Raw genomic sequence first — 21,545 nt, forward strand, 5'->3', positions numbered from 1 at the left:
TTTGTGAAGGCAAGTCCTGCTTGAGCAACCTGATCTCCTTCCATGACAAAGAGACCCACTTAGCAGATGAGAGAGAAGCTGTGGATGTGTCTACCTGGACATTAGTAAAGCCTTTGGTATCATTTCCCACAGCATCTCTGGGACAAACTGGCTGCTCATGGCTTGGATGGGTGTGCTCTTTGCTGGGTAGAAAACTCTGCAGATGGCCAAACCTGGAAGTGTTGGTGAATAGAGCTACATCCAGCTGGTCACTAGTCACCAGTGGTGTTCCCCAGGATTTGGTATTGGGGCTGGTCCTGTTTAATAGCTTTATCAATGCTCTGGATGAAGGGATTGGGAGCACCCTCAGTCAGTTTGCAGACACAGCAAGTGGGGTGGAAGTGTTGGTCTGCTGGAGGGCAGGAAAGCTCTGAACAGGGATCTGGACAGGCTGGATGGAATGAAACAGGCTGGTGGTCTGAGGTTCACTGAGACAAAGTGCCAGGTGCTGCAGTTGGACTACAACTCCATGCAGCATTCCAGGCTTGGAGGAGTATCTAGGAAGCTGCCCAGCAGGAAAGGACCAGGGAATGTTGGTCAACAGAAGCTGAACCTGATGCAGCATGTGCCCAGATGGCCAGGACCACCAGTGCCATCCTGGCCTGTGTCAGAAGTAATGTGGCCATCAGGACTAGGGAAGTGATCATCCCTCTGTACTCAGCGCTGATTCTTGGTTGTGCTCAGCTCTTCCTCTTCTCTTCTTGGAAATGAAAGTTGACTTAAAACAAGCACTTTAAGATACATTTTTTGCTGCTTCATTTCCATAAAGTTCAAGAGAATGAAGATGGGGCAGCCAGATTTCTCAGAGGAAAGAGGTTGACAGGGGCATCCTTGTTTACTGTGTCAAAACTGAAAAATGTAACAGATCAGTGCTCATGTTTATGTCAGAGCTGCAGCACTGGATGTAGCAACTATTCCTTTTTTTTCCCTCTACATAAACAGTTTTAAAATAGCTCAGTATTTAAATCCAGGCATGAAGAAAGCAATAGTCTCCTTTTAAAGAAATCATAATTTTCACCAGGAAACACTGCCCTCCTTAAACATTCAGTGTGAAGATTTTCTTTTGCATCTGAAGCGCTCCTCTAATACAAAATAGGGACTATTGCAAGAAAGTGTTCTGAAAACATCACTCTCAGCAAAAAAAGATACACACACATTTTTTGTTGCCATTTAAAGTGATAAGCTTTTAGAACTAAAAAAATAATTTAAAAACTCCCCTGAATTAGTTCAGAAGAATCTTGCCTGTTACCATCCATGTCTAATTAATTGCATGTGTAATTCAAGTGCTATGTGCAAGCAGAAGGCCAAATGCCTTATGTTGCTGTGGCATGGATGTGTAGGTAAAGTCAGGGCAACAGTGCAGAGACACAGATGTCTGCTTGTAGGCTGAGTCCTGCAGCTGTAGCCTGTGTTGAATCACACAGGGACAATCCCAAATACTAAGGCCTTTCCAGTGGGTTTGCTGCCAGTCAGGACTGATGAGGGTTAGGTTTCAGAGAAGTCCTGCTGAACATGTTCCGGGGCTGTAAGGGGTGAGCTGCAAAGCAGCAGCAAGTTGGTGTTTGGCAGGGAAGAGGAGCACAAGAGCTGTTACATGCTCAGCCCATCTCTGGTGTTTGAAGAGGCAAAAGGCTGTGCAGGTACAGTGGTGACCCTTTATGATTGAATTTTTGTGGAAAAGAGCTTTCAAGGTGTGTGTGTGTGCTTTGGATTAATGTGATACTGTGATACTAATTAATTTAGGGATTGCGCTGTATGATCACAGCATAGTTTAATTCATTTTTGAAAGCCAAGAAGTAGAAACAGGGTAGAAAATGTGACAGATCTGCTGATGAATGTGGATGGTCATGCCTAGAAAAAAGCAATTACATGAAGTACTTTAGTATGCTTACAGATGGGAGCAAAAGACCTTTCCAGATCCTCTTAATGGTGACTGTGCTTGCAAGGTACAGCTGTCCAGGTACTTCTGTGCTGAAGTTGCCTCACTGAAAAAAAGTAAATGCTTAGACCCCTGACCTTTGTCTCTGGCCTAAAGAACATATGGGCTAGATGGAAGGACTGTTAATTGGAGAGAAGATTAGCCAGAACTAGCAAATGGTTGACTGCTACTAACAGCAGGATCAGTACTGGAGCCCACAGTGTTCAGAACATTGTTTGGAGACCATTCAGAACATAAAGCATATCCTCAACAAGTCTGGGACTGACTCTAAGTTAGGGAAGGTGATTCATACACTAAATGGCAGAGCTTCAGTACACAGGACTCTTATTGAACCAGCAAAATCCTTGGCAAACTGGGCAAGGTGCAAGGTCCTACACCCTAGGGTAGGGCCTAGCGTGCATTTGTATGCACTGGGAGGAGACTGTGTGAGTAGTAATGGGTTAGAAAGGAGCTGGTGTGCTGATGGGTGCTGTGCTGAGCTTGAGCCAACACCACAAGGCTATCTGAATAAGAGAAGCAGTGTGGTGGGGCTGCCTTGGGAAGATTGCGGCTGACAGATCAAAGGCAGTGATGCGATTTCATCAGGAGTGCTGGGTCTGGCTTGTTGGTTTTTCTTTTTTTTTTTTTTTTTTTTTTTTGTGTCACCTCTGTGTTGTTCAAGAGTGATTTAAGGAAACCACTAACGCTGGGGAGTCCAGCAGACAGGGATGCAGAGATGATCAGGGGCATGGAGCAGCCTGCAAGGAGAGGTTGAAGGAGTTGTGTTAGTTTGCTCTGCTAAAGAAAAAGCAAAGCAGTGATGTTATGGTAGCCCAGTAGTACTTAAGTCTGTGTCTGTCTCTGCAGTTAGTCTTTTGCCTGATGGTGACAGTGTAATGTTAAACAGCTAGCCATAAGCTGACGCTTGGCAGATTAGTACATGGAGCTGGGAAAAGCCTTTTTATTTTGGAGTGTGATGCAGCACTGGATCTCTGCCATTACTCTTTTTGGTGTTACACTGCAGCAGCTGGATGTATCCTAAAAGCTGACTTTGTATCCTTGAAAGGCATATGATAAGTCATAGGAACTGATTGGTGATGGAGGGGGGCAGATAATTACAAAGTCAGGGGAGAAGCTGCCATCATATATCTATAAATGTTGTAAGTTCCACTTCCATTCAGACTTTCCTTTCCACACATTCAGAAGTGTGTGGAGAGACCAAAAGTATCAGCAGGAACTAGTGCATCATCGAATGTTGTCTATATTAGAAAGCTAATGTCTTCTGTCTGGTTCTCTTGGACTGCCTGTGCCTGTCAGCAGCCACAAATACTCTAAATATGGCAAGAAACTTGCACCTTTTGTTTAGATTAAGCTTGCCTTGGGTGACGTTCTCTCTCCTAATAAAGTGCTGACAGTTATCTGTGGCCTTTGCTTCACATCCTGTTCTTCCTGTTCTCTCCCTCATAGAGGCCAAGGCTCCAAGAAGTTGTGCTGTGCTTGCTCTGTTTATCTGTCTGCTTATGAAAATTGTTTTCAACTTTGCGCATATCAGCTTTTACATGATATATATAAATTGCTCAGAAAATAGTGTAATGTGTAAGAGTTGCCTTGTCAGCTATTCAGCTGAGAAATTCCCTTCATGTCCACAAATGAATGCATGTAGGATGTCTGTAATCCCTGTGCAGTTCAGCTGATGCAGTCAAAAAGAAAATCCCAGCACAGTACCAACAAACAAATCAAAGAGCCCTCCCATGATACTCAGTTATAAACACCTATGAGAGAGCAACCACAGTGTCAGCCTTTCTGTGAGGGGCAAGAGCAGTTGCTTTGATGAAGAAACTGAATCAGAAACTTTTGTTGTACACTTATTTTTTTCCCGGTGGAATGCAGGGTTTTGAACATATTTTTGGGGAATGAGCAAAGTTGCTTACTTTAATAGCCTTTGACTGTCATGAATTCCTTCATATGCTTATTCCCATTCCACTGTCTGCTAGAAGGGCAGTCTGAATGTATAGTTTTCAGTGTGTTTTAGACCATTAAAACCTTCTTTCTGCTCAGTGGTTATTTTGCTGTAAGCTCTAGATACTAAATTAAGAGACCTGATGCAGCCTCTTGTTTTCTGAAGTCAAAGCCAAAAATCCAGGACTGTGAACATAACTCTGAAAAGCCTTTTTGACGATTTTGTGTAACAAAGGAGACATCAGTGTTTGCGCAGTCTTTTTCATTAAAACCTCTCATATCTGGGAGATAAAGCATACAGACGAAATGTGTCATTGACCTGATATGAAGTCACATATTGGACTTTCCAAGGAATCTTGGGGTTTTTTCTTCAGATGCATCTGGTTAGCTTGCTGCCTGAAAGTGATTTTACTTCTATTTCCAGTCTTAGTAACCCACCAGTCATCACATATGAATACTTCCTGGTTTAGATAAAATTAAAGTTTTATCTCTGTCAATGTTTTTTAATTGCATAAATGCAGTGTATGAGATGATAAGATCATTGTGCCTTATAAAACAGCAGGTAGCCAGCTACCAAAGCATTTACTCAGTTGTTGTACCTGTGCCATCCAGTGCAGCTATGTGGAATTTTGCTTTTTGTGGCAGCTGGGTAGTGGTGCGCTTTAACTGACTCTTTTTGGGGAAATTGAGGGGAAAAACAAGTGCAAGAAGCTTGCTGTGAAGAAGATGAGCAACAGCATTCATTGTACAGCCTCACTGAAGCTGTCACTCAAGAAAAAAATCCTGCTGGGTGCTTGTGGCTGGACTTCTTGTGCCATTCAGATAGGAATTGCGTAGTATTTTCTTCTGGCTGGTAATAAGTGCTTAGTTAACTTTGATCTGCAGGTGGAAAACCAAGTAATGATTCACATGAGTGTTTATCAGCCAGTAATAATGCTGCCACTTTTTATGGTGCTGCTGGTTTGACTTTTTTCTCTTTATTAGTAGCCTTTTGGGGCCCATTGATACATGTTATGCTTGTCTTGTAGAAGCCCCCTTACAGGTCGTACGCATATAGAGAACACATGGGAGGTCTATGAATTACTTGGTAGCTGGTCTTCTAAAGCTGGGACAACTTCTGTTGGTTTTTTTGTAACTTTGATAAAGTGTGTATGAAGTGTTAAAATCTGTCCAGCTATGTTGATCTTACTAAGCACTTGTGTGGCTCTGGAGCCCCAGTGGGAATTCCTTCCCTTCCCCAGCATCATCTCTGCATCACTGGGGCAGTCACAAACCACAAAGGGAAGTTTCTCTTTACTGCACAAAAATGTGAAATGATGTTGGGTGATATAATTTCTGGCTAAAGACCTAAATAGGTTACCCTGAAGAATGTTTATTTGGGACAGCTTGTTTTGCTGGAGAATATTGTTAATTCTTCCCTGACCCTGCTGCAAGTGCCATCACAGAGGGGGCATTGTGGCCATAATAGAAATAAAACTATAAATTTGTTTGTTTAAAAGCTGTACTCTGTATAGGGTTTTTATTTTTTGACAAAACACAGAATGGGTTTTGAATGAGCACATTTTGATTGACAATTAGCTAAGGCCATCATTTGCTCTTTCAGTCATTTCTGTTTGGGATGTTTACTATGCACGTAGAAGTAACCAGCATGAAAGTATGTGTGCCTCTTTCTCAATTCCAAAATGTAGCTTACTAAAGCTGTCATTTTCCTCTCTAATATTAAATTCTAGTTCCAACAAATGGTTAGATTATTTTATAATTTTGACTAATATTGTATCTAATTCTATCTTATGGGCATAAAAATTTAAGTAATATGTGACCACAGAATCACATATTGATGGTGATGGTTTTGTATGTTGTTTGCTTCCTCTTTGAGAATCTGCTGAGTAGCTGTGACTTCTTAATGAATGTGTCCTTGTATGAGTGCTAATGTTTAATGTAGCTTCACCTGTTCATGCCTAAAAGCATTTTCTTCTTCCCCTCACACGTTGTCCTAGGATGATTATTTACAATGGTACAATTCAGCATGGTCTCACCCCAGGACTGAAGCATGGCTTGCTATTTCTTTAACTGGCTTCTCTGTCCTTGCTTGCAAGAGAGAAATAGTAATCAACCTGATCTTGTCATGCTATCTCAAATTCCTCTGTGTGGCAAGACCAGGAGCAGCAAGGGTATGATTAAATGCTATTAGGCTTCTATATATAAACTAAGAACAAGTAGGATGGGGACCTTAGAGTTGAGAGGGGTCATGATGGAAATAATAAAACATATAATTGCTTCAGGAAAAGTCAGTTGGGACATAATTTGAAAATATAAAAACAAGGAAATTGAATAATGACTGAAGGGCTTGATTTGAATGTAGAAATTTCTGCTTGCATGATGAACTCAGTGTCTTAGAGGATTATTTTTTTTCATTTTAAGTTATTATTTTTGAACCATGTTCAAAACTGGGCTTTATAAGGTTGCAAGATAAGCCTTCAAACCACAAATCAACCTTTATCAGACTGGAAAGAAGATAAACGTCGTCTTTGGGAAGCTGATCCTTCTTTGTCCATTTATAGGATTTTCTTACGTGTGTTGTTAAGTCAAGTATTGAGCAAGATGCAGGAATGGCCAGATGTAGTAGAAGACTAGAAAAGAGGAGTTCTACTGTGAAAAAGGTTTGTCACCTAAGCTAGGCTGAAAAAGATGCTAACTGAAGTTTTCGAGCAGGGTACATATTTTTTTGCTCTTTAATAGCTCAAAGGTAGTGTATGATAAGCTAATAAATGCCTGCTGTTGTGGACTAGCAATTTGTGCATTCCTCTAAATAGTTATTGAATTTCTTTTAGTTAAAACTTAGATTAAAAATAAGAAAGAAACTTAACTTGAAACGATGCAGTTGACCTGCGCGTGTGTCTTAGCAGATTATGGCTTCTGAGAGTGGAAGAATGGTAGAAATATGATATTATTTTAGACTCCATCTCATGGCACTTTTTTCCTGCTGTGGTGATGAGCGAGATGCTGAAGTAATTGAGGACAATCTCCATTTGTGAAATGGAGGAACCTCCAAATCATAACAGAAATGTTCTAACTTCATGTAATTATGAGTTGTTAAGGTGAAGAGAGAAGTCCTTCAGTCAAAAGGCCTGAAGCAAATTAGCCTTTCTCAGCTATCTAATCTCTTACCTGTGTCACTGTATTCTGATTTAGTTTCCTCATGCATTTTGAATCTCAAGTTAAGAGCCAGTACCAATAGGGTTATATCACCTATAAGCTGATAGGAGCCAGATCATCCTCTATTTTATTTGTTCCACTCTTCACACTGAGGATGGCCATTGCACTACTTCCATATCCCTGGTCTGGCCTCATCCTAAACTGATGTGTAATTAAGCATATCTGGTTTTGTGTTATGGACGGTATTCAGACTCACAGATATGTCTGCTAGTGTCTTATTTTGATGGTAGCATGACAGCTGGCCCCAGAAGTGGTGCATCTATTACAGTTTCAAAGCACTCATGGTGTAGTAGTTGTGTTTGATGGTACTCTGGAATCTGAATGCTAAAACTGGAGGAGAGAATTGCTGGGGGTGTTCATGGTGCTTTGGTTAAAATAACAAGTTTTTTCCTTTTCTGAGCTCAGGCTGTGGCACATGAATAAATAACAAAAAGCTCAGGAAGCGGGGGATGGTTTCCATAAACCTTCACTGAGCAAAACTCAAGTTCAGTCACTGGGGATTTTGCTGCTTTAAGCAGCAGATTCCTCCTGCAGTGCAGTGTGCCCCTGGGCTGGCAGCAAGAATATCAAGCTTCACTCCCAGTTAGCTTGCTTCATACTTCTAGACCTCCATTGGTGGGAGCAAAAGGAGAGTGAGGGGACCACAACTCCAAGTTACATCTTATTTTCAGCCCAGTAACTTTAAGACTCTATTTCCTTGAGCTGCATTAATGTGTAGTCCTTCAGTCAATGCAAAAATTTCTTCAGAGGTGCTCTCTACTAGAGCTGGCTTGAATATTCGGACTAAATATATCTGACATTTAAAAAATTATTTGGAAAACTTTAAAAATACTCATTTTCATGCGAAATGTTTGCCTAGAATATGTTTCAGAGGCTGACTGGTCATTATTGGATAATGACTGGTCACCTACTTTGAGAATATTGAAAAGCATCATCTAATCAGTAGGAACTGATTTAAGAAAATGTGGAATGAATTTTTCCAAATGCATTTTTAGAAAGCAGAGGTTCTGCAAACAATTATGTGACTTAAGCAAACATCCTGGGAAAACAGATTGTGAGCAGTCTGCAGATCTTGGATAATTTTCCTGTGTGCTCTTCCCCCTCCTTCCCATTTGCCGAGATTCCTTAGTCGTGGTAGCTCTTAAAACAAATGTGTAGTTGTTTGTTTATATTAGCTGTATACTTTTGGGAATAAACACACTCTGCATTGCTGAGTGGATATACACAGTTCAAATCCAAAAAGTACATTGACCTCCCCAGACAAAGCAGTGGGGGGAGGTAGGCCACAGAAGTTTGCACAGCTGTCTTTAGCAGCCCATGAAATAGTGTTGTGATGTACCCTTCATCTCTTGGGAAGTGAGCAGCACCTCCCTCCCTGACTGAGGTAGCTGTCTGTCAATCCCCACCGCTCTCCTGTGCACTCAGCTTTCCTGCAGTGTGTGTTTGGCTGTCCAGCACTGCGCAGGTCAGTGTCCAGTGGTGCACATGTTACTGTGCTGTGGAATAGCTGCCTCTTGAAACTGTGTGGTGCCATTCAGAGGCTTATAACCCACCATGGTGTTGGGAGCATCCTCACCAGGACACCCCTGTGCCCTCCTCAGCTAGCTGTAAACATTTCAGTGGTCAATATTTGTGTAGCATATGTATAACTTCTGCTCAAGTGACAGCAGGAGATGGCCAGTCTTCTTTTTCCTGCCATTATCTTGTGACAGACAGTGTTTTGTTCTCTGCCCCCTGTTCCCTGAATTGTGGGCTCAGTTATCCTGGAGACAAGGTCTTGAAAACTGCAGACTTCCAGCTGCTTCTTTGACTGGCTTCATTCTCTGTCTTCTCCAGTGGCTAATGCTCTGCTTCTCCCCAAGTGTTTGCAATCATATTTAATCAATATGCTAATAACTGCACAGTGGAAATTGCTGATTCTGAGCACATTACCAGTCTAATGAATTGACTGTAGCAATAGTAGAATGATACATTAAGCAGCAGGGACATAGTGGTGTGCCTGTGTCTCTGTGCCTACACACAAAGCTTCTCTTCAAGACTTGCCCTGTCTCTTAACCTGCCATCAGGCTGCAGTGTTTGTGTTCAGGTGCTCTTTCACAGGACAAAGTCAAGATCTCAGTTTTGGGTGTGTGCCTGTGCAGGCCTGAGGTGTGACCCAGATGGAGGGGCTGATTTATGGCGCAGCTTCTTCTTGGGCCAGGCTCCCTCTGCCAGTAGGCCCTGCCTTAGGTAGAAAATGTTTAGGGTGGATAAGGTTGTGGCTCAGTATGGGGTAAGTGCTGCTGGGACTTCTGAGGCCATCTGGATGTTACCAAGAGACAGAACTGCAGTATTTCATATCAGTTGTGGCCAAGGGTTGGGAGGCTAAGGGAAATCCATTTACAGAAACAATGTGCAACTTCCTGCTTGAGTTGTGTGTGGGAATAAAAATGGCAATAGAGAATTAGAGCAAGTTTAGCAATTCCATCTCTGCCTTGGCCCTTCCTTCCCACTTTGTTAAACTGGTAAATGTCATACATGCTGGTGATTTGCTTGTCTGTCTTCTGCATTTACTTAATATATCCCAAATTGCAAAAAGTCTGTATGACTCAGTCCAAAATAGTAGCACAGTCCTAGGAAACATGTGAGGGTGTTTTTGTCAACTCTCCTTTTTTGCCTGAGTATCTTAAGCTTGAGCTGATGGAAGTTCATAATACTTCTAATCTTGTCCTGTATTGATGTACCTTCTTGCTGAAGGGGGTTTGAGAAAGGACAGGCACAGTAAGGAAGTGGATCCATTTTGTTCTATGTTTCTCTCTGAAAACGAAAGCAAGAAATTGCCCAGATTGTTTTGGTACTCAAGGGACATGGAAGGGCTATTTGCTACAAGAATATGCAGAAGACAGTAGTATGAGTAGAGTAAGTGAACTGTAAAGTAGAATATGCGTACTGAAAACTTTTAGATTGGAATCTGTAGTGGCTGAGGATTGGTCCTGCCACCCTATTTTACTGATGGGCAGGGGGACAAGAGGAAACAAATCCTTGTTGGTAGTTATCACTCCACTGGAGTAACACCTCGTAGTGCTGCCACAAAGTTGTTTGCTGTAACATCTTGCCTACATTTTAATTTAAAAAATCCTTTTAAAAGAAGTCCAGAACTTTAGTAGTTCTGTTCTGGATGAAGTGGAATATTCTACTCTTGAACATTTAGGAAATGAGAAATAGACGTTTCATGTAGGGTAAGCTGTGTTTGTGGCACTAATGCAAGAGGGTTTGTGGTGTTGATAGTGTGACCTTTAACCACGTGATGGCTGTTGAACTCCTGAGTTAGTCCTGGTGCAGTGCTGACCCAGCTGAAAACCAGCACATTTTCCACTAGCTTGTATCACTGCCATCAGATGACATGATCAAAGAGGGATAGAAGGAACATTGTGCCTTGGGTGATTTGTAATCAGACTGTATCTGCAGGTAGCTAAAGGATTGTAATTCCAACATGTTGTCCTTGTTTTATGTGTGTGGGAAACAGTCTCTGAGAACTGTCAGACATCTGTCAGAACTTAGACATCTCATAGGCCCTGAATTCATGTGGAGAAGGGGCATGCTTGGGAGAGGTGTTTTTGTGTATGTGTATTTTTTTTGTTGGTTTTAGGTCATTTGCTAGTTGGAATTTTCTTGTTTTAAGAAAAATGTGTCTGAAAATTAATCCAGACCACTTTCAAGTAAATACGTGTGATAAATGAGAATAGCTTTTATGTGTGAGATTTTTTACACTATAGCATAATAATTATTTTGAAATATACAATAAGTCCACTATCCCATCCAAATAACATAACCTTTATTATTGGAAAATATTTTATTTTTGCTATTAGAGCTGATTAAATAAAGCACTGAAGAGGTGATGCATTAAGGCTAAGGCAATATTAGCTCACTTTCTCTTGGCATGGGTTTTGTTCCATGCTCTTCCCAATTTGACTTGCCAACTTACAACTAAATGTGAAGTATTGGGCTTTTTTTTATTTGTTGTTCAGACATGAGCATTCTGACTCATCATTGTTACAGCTTTATCAGACTCTTACCTCAGACAAACTTTCAGAAAATTAAGACTTGTTCTGTTGAGTTTATTTTTTATAGGCTTTTTTTAGATGGTTTCCTTTTCAGCCACCTGCAGTGCTCTTTGCAATTGCACATGTTCATCTCCTATGAAGTTGCTTTTTTTGGCACACAAAATGCTTTTCGTTTGACATACAGTTTTGTTCTACTCCCATGGTGGTTCTTAGTGAGTCCAAACTACTGAAGAAGCCATTTAATTTTTCCTTTCTGTTGTGCTTTCCTACAGTCAAAAATATATTTAGGTTTGCATGTTTTGTTTAATTCTAGACAAGTGCATTGCTTCCAGTAAGGAAAAGGACTCAGTCAGCTACTTTAAGATGCTGGAACTCTTATGTGGAAGTTTGCATAAGCATATTTCTTTTTCTTCTTTTTTTCTTTTGAATTGACTTAGTCATGCACATCTTCAGGAATACCCAGAAAAAAAATTGAAGTTACTGATATCTAATTTCACAGACTGAAATACACTTACACATACAGCTGGGATTTTTGACTTTGCATAATCAAAAGCATTTATCTGCTCTTTAGGGCTGAATACAAATGCAACATGACTGCACATCCCAAATGTTGTTCTGTCAAAAATCCATCGGATTGTACTGTTGAAACACTTCTCTTTTGAAGTGTCTTCCAATTTAAAGACTGATTTTAATCAGCAACTGGTGTTAGTTAAGCATTGAAATGTCTGTTCAGTTCACTGTGTAGAGCACTGGAGGAGAGGGGGTGGACCTTGGGAGTTCTCTTGTTGGAATCCTGTCTTGGTGAAGGGGAAGTGGTGGGCTAGAGGAAGGGCTGAGTAAAAGAACTGACATTCAGAAAGATGTTTGTGGCAGTGTGAAACTCAAGTGAACGGTTACCAGTTGGTAATTTGCCATGTGCTGTAGTTTTGATCTGATGCAGAGCTGGGTCTGTACTTCCTGTTGTGCTGTGCTTCTGAAGTGATGGGGTGTGGGGTTCAGCCACAGCTGAATCCCCTGCAAGTACTGGAAACCATATTCTAGAGTGATCAGGGATTTTGTGTCAGAACAGGGAATAACACCATGGAAGCTGTTTCTTTCTCTTCCCCCACTCCTGACATTGGGTGCTGAAAAGCATAGACTTTAGGAGGCAAGTGGAGATAATTGCCTTGTCTCCTCTTCTGTCTTCCCACAGAGATTTACATTAGTGATGCATTTTTTCTGTTTATTATACTCAAGCTCTTGAAGAAGGTATTGAAATAGCAGTTGCATTTGAAAGAAAAGAAGCTTATCTAGAACACAAAAAATATGTTGTACTCCATATAAACATGTATCACAGGTCATTGGAGAGCTAGTGTTTATTTTTTTTTAATGAATAATGTTCATAACAGACTTCTTACTGCAGTGTATGTAGGTTTTGCCAGAGCACAGGAAGTGTTACCTGTGACTCATTTGTGTGCTTTCATTAGCAATTAAAAACATCAGTGGAAAGTGTTTAACAGAGAAATCTGGGCTGTCACTGTGTGTCACTGTGCCCAGAGTAGGCAGCTGTGGCAGTGCTGCCTGTACCTGTGCCCACCTGTGCCCTGTCTATTCCTGGTGCAGGTGCACAGCTCCAAGCCCAAGCAGCAAAGCTCCTCGCTTGGCATAGCACAGGAAGTCTGGCAGAGCCAGGAATAGAACTTCAATCTGCTGTTTTCCAGGCTCTTGCTTTTAGGCCCAGCCCCATCCCACCTCTTCCCTGGCTGACATGCTGGCAGACAGCCGCCTCCTGCGTGCGGGGCCAGCTGCTGCTGCAGCGCTGTCTGACCTCCATTCTCCAGATGTTTGAAGTTCCATTTCCCCCATGCTTATGTGAACTTTGCTAAAGTGCTTCTGGCATTTCACCAATGCAGCAGAGAGGAGGGAGGGCTGTTGTCTTAACTGTTTTCTTTCTTTCCATAAGAAGGGCCTCTCTATAGCTGTTAAAAATCTCTTCCTCTGCAGGACTCAAACTCCATTTGCCTTCAGTTGCCATCTGCCAGTCTTACTTCCCACATTCCTCTCCCTGTTCCCAGATATGCTCTGTGGACCTCCCCTCCTTATGCTCTGTGTTGACATCATCTTCCTCTCAGTTGGGGAAAGTGGGGAGCAGGTGGTGAGGGTGTGATGGGACTTCCTTGTGTCTCTCCAAAGATGTTTCTCATTCATAGACCCTAATTCTGTGAGGTGGCATTTCACAGGTGAGACCTACTGGCTTCTGTCAGGTGCCCCATTTTATCTGATCACCCTCTCACATGAACATGCCTGAAATAACCATTGGGAGAATAATGTGAGAAGCTTCTTTCCTTCAGTGCTGTCTGAGGGATGAATATGTATCCTCCATAGCAGTCCTCCCATTTGCACTTGGCACCAGGAAAGAAGAACCAGGCACGAGCTCAAGTCTGGCTCTTGGACGAGTGGGCTGGTTTCTTTGCTCTGATTCCTGTCCTAGAATGCCGTGTACCCTCTCCCAGCCCCTCTGGTCCGTCCTTGCCCTGTGTCCCCTTTCTGGTCAGCTTCTCCAGCAGAATGCATGACTAGATTTCCTAATAGGGTGCTCTGAAAAGCATGTATGGAAATAATCCTTCAGCTGAATAAGTCTGTCTTTTTCCTTTTCTGTAATGTTGTATAGGTGTGTGTGCCACTCCACAGGTTGTGTTGTGGGAACTGGGATCTAGTTGGGGTCCAATTCTCAGTGAATTCCAGTCTTCCTTTTGGAAGAAAGGCTTATGGTGGGGCTATTTGTCTATGGCTAGTAATCTTTAAGCCTGTTTCTCTAGCTTCTGTTTTCGGTTTCTTGATTTTAACCACACTTTTTTTCTTTTTTAAACACTTGTAAGCACATGTTCTGTTAGTCAGGAATCAGGTTTTTAAGTATGCCTTGAAATAAATATAGCTTAAACTTGATATGAAACTGTGTGCATTATTGTTTTACATTCTGTGCTTCTGAATTCTAAAAACAGTACTGAGTGAATGGGATGTGTGTGGTGTACTTCACTACCTGACTACTCACCCCCTATAGCTGTCCTGATATCCCAGGAAAAAAAATCTATGTGAAGTTATAAAATATCTTCAAGTGTTGCTGAAATCTGGTTTGCTTTATGCCAACATCAATTGCTAGGAGAATCTGAGAAAGAATTGCTAGTGTATATAAAAAAGGTGTAAATTCTAAATCAGGGGCTAGCTCCACAGGATTAAACTGATATATAATCTGTGTTCAGACATAGTTGAAGAAGTACTGATAGACAGTCAAAATAAGGCCCACAATCAACACTTTTTAAACCTTTCTCTCCATTGGATAATATTAGTAAAATGCATTGTTAGCATTGTGATTTAATATATATATATATATGTTTTATGCATAGAAATGTATTTTGAAGGTGTACAGTTATGTTTGAGTTACTTCTGGAAGTGGGACTTAGTATTTCTGTCATTATTTTTCCTTTGATCTCTCTAGTGGCTTTCCCCCTCTGCTGGTGACAAACATGTTATATGGACTGTGAAAGTTGCTGTATATATCTGTGTTGCTGGCCTTAGTTTATCATGTCAATCTGTAAAAGCTCTTGAATGTGAGCCCTCTGTGCAGGAAAAGGAAGGTGGCATATCAGATTACATGAGATATGGCTTATCTGGCTCCTCTAGCCTTTTACCTTAAGAGGCCTGGATTTACCAGGACTTCAGGAGATGAAGCTTTCTGGAGAGCTTGGCCTGCTATTGTCACTTGTGTCACTTGTCTGTATGTTGACAAGAATGTGTGAGAAACTTCTATCTTTATAAACCTATATAAACCTACCAAAAACATTGCTGTGTTTCCAGCTCTGGAAATACAACTCTTTAATCTATTTCAGTTGCCTCCTACATTGCCAGCACCCCATACAAAACAAAGACACAAGGTGAAACTCGGATGTCCAAATGCTTCAGAGTGATAGGAGACCTTAATTTCATGGTTCAAGTTCAAAAGGCATGGCAGGATATTCTGAGGATTCTCAAATGAATTTTTGTAGTGGTGTTTAGGCAGCTATTAGCCTTAGTGAAAATTGGATTGAAGGATTGTTTATGTGAAATAAAAAGGTCTTGAAATCCTTATGTTCTTAAAGAAATTTGGGGAATTGGAAAAAGCATCTCCCTTTTTATTTTCCTCCAGTAACTGTTGCTTGTTGCTAACACTGGGTTTCTTCTGTGGATTCACTGATAAATTGATAAATAGACAGTCCTTTAGCAGACTTGATTCTGGTTACTGTCCAAGAGGCTGTTAAAAATATCTTGAAATGGCCTCTTGAAGAGGGAATAGTAAGAAAGGCCACTCCCCTTTTTATTATGAAAGTGAAAGATGACCAGTATAAAGCTTCTAAAATGGTGCCTTCATATGAAATTTGTTCAAAGCTAACTAGGAACTTGAATTTCACACAATTGATAGCCAACTGGGCATAATAGAAGATTGCATCAGTCTTCTGCCTTAAGAGACAGGATTGACTCCCCCAGTCCCTGATAACAGAGCAGTACTTCAAAGTTTCTTTTATTTTTTTAATATGCTTTTCAGTTGTTGGTTAACTTAACCGGGTGTCTGTGCTGAAGAACTGGGAAGAGGCAAATGCTCACCAAATTGGCCAGTTTTGGTCTGTAACTGAGTTGGTGGGATCACAGCTGGGGTATTCAAACAGTTTCTAGTCAATGGAATTGGGGGTTACAGTTCCCAATGCCAGTACAGCCTCATACTTTGGGGGAGATCCCCATGGAATAAATGAGTGTGCACAGTGGTGCCCTCACTCTGCTCTCCGTGTGTCCTGTGAGGCCAGGCCTGCTTGAGCTCTCCTGGACAAGAGAGAGAAGTAAACTATTTTATTTCTGTAGGTAAGCTTCTTGAGTTTCTTGAACACTATCTTGGTGGGGATCAGACCATATGTAAGCAATAGTTTCAAGTCAAATACTTGAGTTGCTAGTGCTTTCATCAAGAGTTGGTGAAATAAGCAATTTGTAACATTGTGTAGATATCTGATTATACATTATGTCATAAAATCCCAAACTACTCACTTGAGCTTTTTCATGCCTGATGTGCCTTGAGCCCATAATTGTTCTTCTCTGTAGAGTATTTATTTGCAGTTTAAATGTGTTCACATTTCCGTGTTGGATTTTCTTTACAAAATAACAGCATAAAATGGTGCTCTCACTGAAGTCAGCTGTCTGACTGAGCTCATTAAAGCTGGGGATTTTATTGTTCTTTTTGTAGGTCAAACTGACTTCTTTGCAGGTGGCCTGTGCAACGTGCATTGTCCAGGTCTCTTCAGTGCCTTTACTCAGCCATAACTCATTTATTTAAAAGGTCTTACTAAATATGCTTTCTTTCTGGAAGTAGCAGTGGAATAAACTTGTATTTCTAAAACAGAGCAAGTTGATGTTCTTATTCTCACCAATTTATTTTCCTTTCAGGGAAGCTTATTGTATGTACTATATAGGAAGACAATAAAGTCTCTAGTTTTGGAGAAGAACACTAAGGGTTATAATAAAGCTGGGTTTAGGAACAGATTGCAAAGAGTGAGGGTTTGGGTTGTTTTATTTATTAAGGGATGCCGAAAGCACCTTAGCGTTTGTTTCTTCAGTTGTTTCCTTTGGTTAATACACTTTATAGTCTGGATGTGTGAACTTGTAGAAAATATTTGTTTGTGTTATAAAGTTTTTGCCTATATGTATTTTACTGCTGTGTATGACCAATCAAATCTGAAGCTGTGACTAATTTTTTGTGGGGAGTAGAATGGATGCTACCTTTCTATTGTGTAGAATGTAAAGAGGTAAGCTTGGAATCCTGACAGTTGTACCAGAGGTTGAGGAAGGAAACAAAGCTTTCTCTGCAACACTCACTGTCCCATGCATTGCATAGTTCAGTTGACAAAGTTCAGTCTGACACCTGTGCTTTTGCCCAGTATTTTGTGTCACATCAGGCGCAGTTTCTCCTGAAAGAAGTCACTGTATTTGATGGATTGCTGTGATGTGATATGTCAAATCTAGTGTTCCAGTTGGCTTGTCTTTGACTAGAGGTCTTTGGGGTTCTTTTTCCTTATGTAATTCTTTTATCTTGTACTGTCAGCAATTCCCTTTGGTTAAGAGAACCTTGCTGTTCAGGTATAGAATGGATGAAATGGTTATCTCCATTAACTTGGAATTCAATGATGCAGTGTTTAGCATACAGTCATTTAAAGTTAGAAGGGGCCAATAAGGATCATTGAGTCCAATTCCTTAAAGCTCAGCCATATGACTTAGCGTCATCGAGGTGCTCCTTGAGCTCTGACAGGCTTGAAACCCTGACTACTTCCCTGGGAAGCCTGTTCCAGTGAGCAACCACCCTCTCAGTGAAGAACGTTTTCCTGACGTCCAGGCTGAAATTCCCCTGACATGGCTTCATTCCATTTCCTTATATCCTATTGCTGCTCAGCAGAGCAGATCAGCACCTTCCCTTGAGGTGCTGCCCACCTTGAGGAAGTTGTCAGCTGTGATGAGGGCACCCCTCAGCCTTCCCCTCTCAAGGCTGAAGAAGCAAAGTGACCTCAGCCACTTGTATGGCTTTCCCTTGAGACCTTTCGCCCTTCTCTGGACATGCTCTGATTTCAGTTTGTCCTTGCATTGAGGTGCCCAAAGTGCACACAGGACTTGAGGTGTGGAGCAGATTCCTTTGGGGGAGGTACAGCACCAAGTTTGTGCAGAACAGTTTGCTGAGCCTCAGGACGTGTGATTACAGCCAGTGCAGTAGGAAGATGGGGGTGCCAAGTGGTAGGAGGTCATGCTGCTTGCATGGCTGATGTCTGGGCTTTGTTTGTATAAAGTAATTGTAATCTATTCTGCTGACATTTAGGTATGTATAGCACTGATGCCCTGTAATCAGGGCTCTACTTGCCTGAAATAAAGCGTTAGTAAGAGACCCAACCCTATATTTAACTACAAACTGAAAAAGCAAAAAAGAGAAGCAATTTCAAAATTACAGAAAACTGTTGCTAGTAAGATTTGCTTAGTCTTCCTTGTCTCCTTGCTTTAGAGAAATTGGCATCTTATGGAAGTCTGTGGATTGTGATCCTACATTCCTTCTTCTCTGAGTGAGTTTAGGGAAAAATTGAAAAGTTACTGGCTTGCAGCTCTGTGTGGCACAGACAGGGCATTTGTTTGTATGATGTGAAAGTTCTTCAGAGTATTGCATGAAATGGCCTGAAAAGCTGTCATTAAAAGTAACCTTAGGATTTTTTTTTTTTTTTGGTCTTATGTGTTTGAATGTTAGATTTTTAAGACCAAGGAAAAGTCTTTGAAGTGACTTTTTGCTCTTCCTTAAACTTGTAAGTTGCAGTAGTTCAAGAGAAAAGGATTTTGTTTTTCTTTTTCCTTTTTTATTTTAGTAACCCCATATGTGTGAGCTTTATTAAAATGTCTAGATACCCTTGTATTAGCTTGGCCAGAGCTAGTAGAGTTTCAGTCTCTATTTATTGTAAATTGTTTGTTCTGGGCTGGCATGCCCTAGCACATGAGTAGAGTGGTATCTGCAGCACAGGATAATAAAAGAACAACTATTTGCTGTATCATTGCTGTGCTTCACTTGGCCTTGAGGCTACTTCTAAGGAAGCAAACAGTTAAGTTTTAACTCCACATCCTGTTGTTTAACTGTCTGCTTTTTTTAATTTTATATCATTTAAAGAAGACAAATATTGGAATCAGCTAATAATTAACAGTTCCTTCAGCCTCCAAGCTTATGGATTAGCTGGCATAGTCCCTGGCACTCAGTTGTAGTGGCAAAGGGGTTTGTTTGACAAGTTCATTTAAATTTGCTTCCCAAAGGAAACACATTGTGCTTCTGGAAAGACTGTCTTTTCTCTCTTCTCCAAATCAATACAAAGCTGGGCTTTGTCTCACTGGATTATGTTTCTAGGAGTGAAAATCCCTGCCCTTTCCCCCAAATTTTAAATTATGCTATGTATTTGTTTCAGCATAGGTCACAGATACCTGAAGCTGGTCTGACTGCTTGCAAGTGCCTGTTAGCCTGTGCTAACCCATGCCAGTTAGCCATACTTTGTTCCTCTCCATCTTTACCTAAAAGTAGGTTTTGTGATGAAATCACAAACCAACTACTGTACAGCTGACTTGTTACCACATCAGAACAAGCACTCATAGCTGCACATGTCAGGTGTGACCGGAGCTTTAGGAATAGTCTGTTTTGGCTGTTACCTGGTATATGTGGCTTGCCTTTCTTGGAAATTTAACTGTTGACTGGCTGGAAAGCTTTGCTATCCTACTAAAAATTGCTTGTGTGTTGAGTTTTTCCTCTTTTGAAAGTGAAAAATATCACATATGACTAAACAATAAAATTCCACATGAACATCAAGCAGATAGAAATGAAAATAGAAGAATGACCAATTGTTGTGTGCTTTGTTTTACATAATGTTCACATAAGACTTAATAATATGCAGATCTAAAAAAAGCCCACTAATTTCTTGAAGAGGTAAGATGCTGTCTGGTAGCTCTGACGGGCAGCCTGTTGCTCTGGGCAAAGCATATGCTGTGAGCCTTTGCTTTGCATAGGGGTAAAATCCTGCCTTGCTTTTCCAGTGCACCAGATGTGGTAGGAGTTGAAGTCTTGTTTGCTTTGAACAGCAAATTAGTCTCTTGCACAGGCATATCTGAATGCCTTTCAGGATTTACATATGTGCCCTGTTGCTGGCCCTGCACTGTGATGCAGTACTCTTTTTTTTTTTTCTCACTGAAATTCATGCCAAAACCTTACAATTCACTGCTCCATACTTAATTTTGGATAAGCTGTCTGATAAAATTAATATATAGTATTTTCCTGTTCTAAGAGGTACTTTCATTAATGGCAATTTGTTGCAATATTACTTGAGTCAGTTTCTAAAGCATGTATGGTACAGCATCTGTTCCTGGAATTTCTTATCCTCTGTTCAGAACTTTCATTGTCCATTGAAGGGAAGAAAAGTCAATTTCATGGACTACCTGCTAGAAAAAGATGTGGGTTTTTTGTACTCTGAAGGGCTTTTTTTGTTTTGTCTTTTATCTTTTGCTGTCAGTGTTAAGAGAACTCTTAGCATAAAGATGCATTTTTGTCCATCCACTGAACAAAAAAATCAGTTTCTTAGTTACAACAGGTTTGGTTTGTGAGGATTAAGTGGAAGCATGGATTTATTTCTAGGGACCTAGCTGTATTTTCAAGAACCCTACTTTGAAACATGGTTGTATGTTTTTTAAATTGATGTTCTCAGCCTCCTAAATTGCAGTGATATTCAGGGGACTTTAAAATTGGTGCTTTTTCTCTCACATGCAGTGCTCACGTATTACAAAATATGGAGACTTGTTTAAGAGTTTTGTAAGACAGTTTGAGTTATCATTGAACAGAAAGGTTCTGGTTCTGCAGAAAAATTGGAAGAGAGATGAACGTGTAGCACAGCCCTCATAATTCTTTCAGCAAGATCAAGAAAACACTGAAAAGGCAGAACTAATATGTATGTTTCAGTCTCTGAAAGGAAAAGAACAAACTATAGCTGCATTTGAAAAAATTAGACTAATCTCATTCTTTAGACTTCATTCTCTCGTCTGTGAAATTGGCTGCCAGAGAAAATGTGGGTGCAGTGGGTGGTACCTGATACTGATGTAGGTAAATACTTGATGTATTGGACTGTCTTATTTGGAAAGGCATTTTTAAAATTCTTGACTTAGGGATTTTTCAGAATGTGAGTGTTTAGAACAATAAAGCTTGTTCCATAGTTTTACTGGGATGTTTAATTAATTTATTCCATATAAGCTAATGCAGACATACACACTTAATGTCTTGCATTGCTCTGGAAAATTACAACTCTTCTTTCTATGAAGATTCTGTGTGCTTTCAAAGTAAAAGAACCTTCTGCAGTGTTACAAGTAGTCTGTTATTTAGCTGAAGCTGTGAGAACAAGATTGCTTGGTATCATTGTTCTTAGGTGCTTCTCTACCTGTGTTCCTGCTTGTAATCTGCAATGCTGCCTATCAGAACTGTTAAGGAAGGGTCTTACAATTTTATGTCTTTGTGTAGTCAGGATAATTTAAGATTATTTGAGCATGTGCACCAGTTAATGAAAAAGACAGTTCAGCTGAAGACATTTCATTTCACAGTGACTGCTGAATGCTGGCTTTCCTAGAAATGTTAATTTCCTGAACACTAATCTTGCTTTTTTTATCTTGCCTCATATAGGAGCAGAAATATCAGCTAATTTTGACCTTCATCTTTGACTTTGCTTCACTAAACAATACCTTGCCCATCACAATATTCATTTTAGATTAAACCATTTCTAGATATGTACCAAAATGAGGTAGGATTTAGGATGACAAGGATTTTT

At 40.6% G+C, this 21,545-nt stretch overlaps 1 protein-coding gene across 11 annotated transcripts in view; it reads left to right on the top strand.

Moving 5' to 3' along the window:
• The window catches only part of ABI1 (abl interactor 1), a 77,180-nt gene that overhangs the window by 25,993 nt on the left and 29,642 nt on the right, over window positions 1-21,545 (top strand). The gene's annotated exons all lie outside the window — the stretch shown is intronic.

Source organism: Zonotrichia leucophrys, chromosome 2 (genome assembly GCF_028769735.1).
Source record: "Zonotrichia leucophrys gambelii isolate GWCS_2022_RI chromosome 2, RI_Zleu_2.0, whole genome shotgun sequence".
NCBI classification, from domain to species: domain Eukaryota; kingdom Metazoa; phylum Chordata; class Aves; order Passeriformes; family Passerellidae; genus Zonotrichia; species Zonotrichia leucophrys.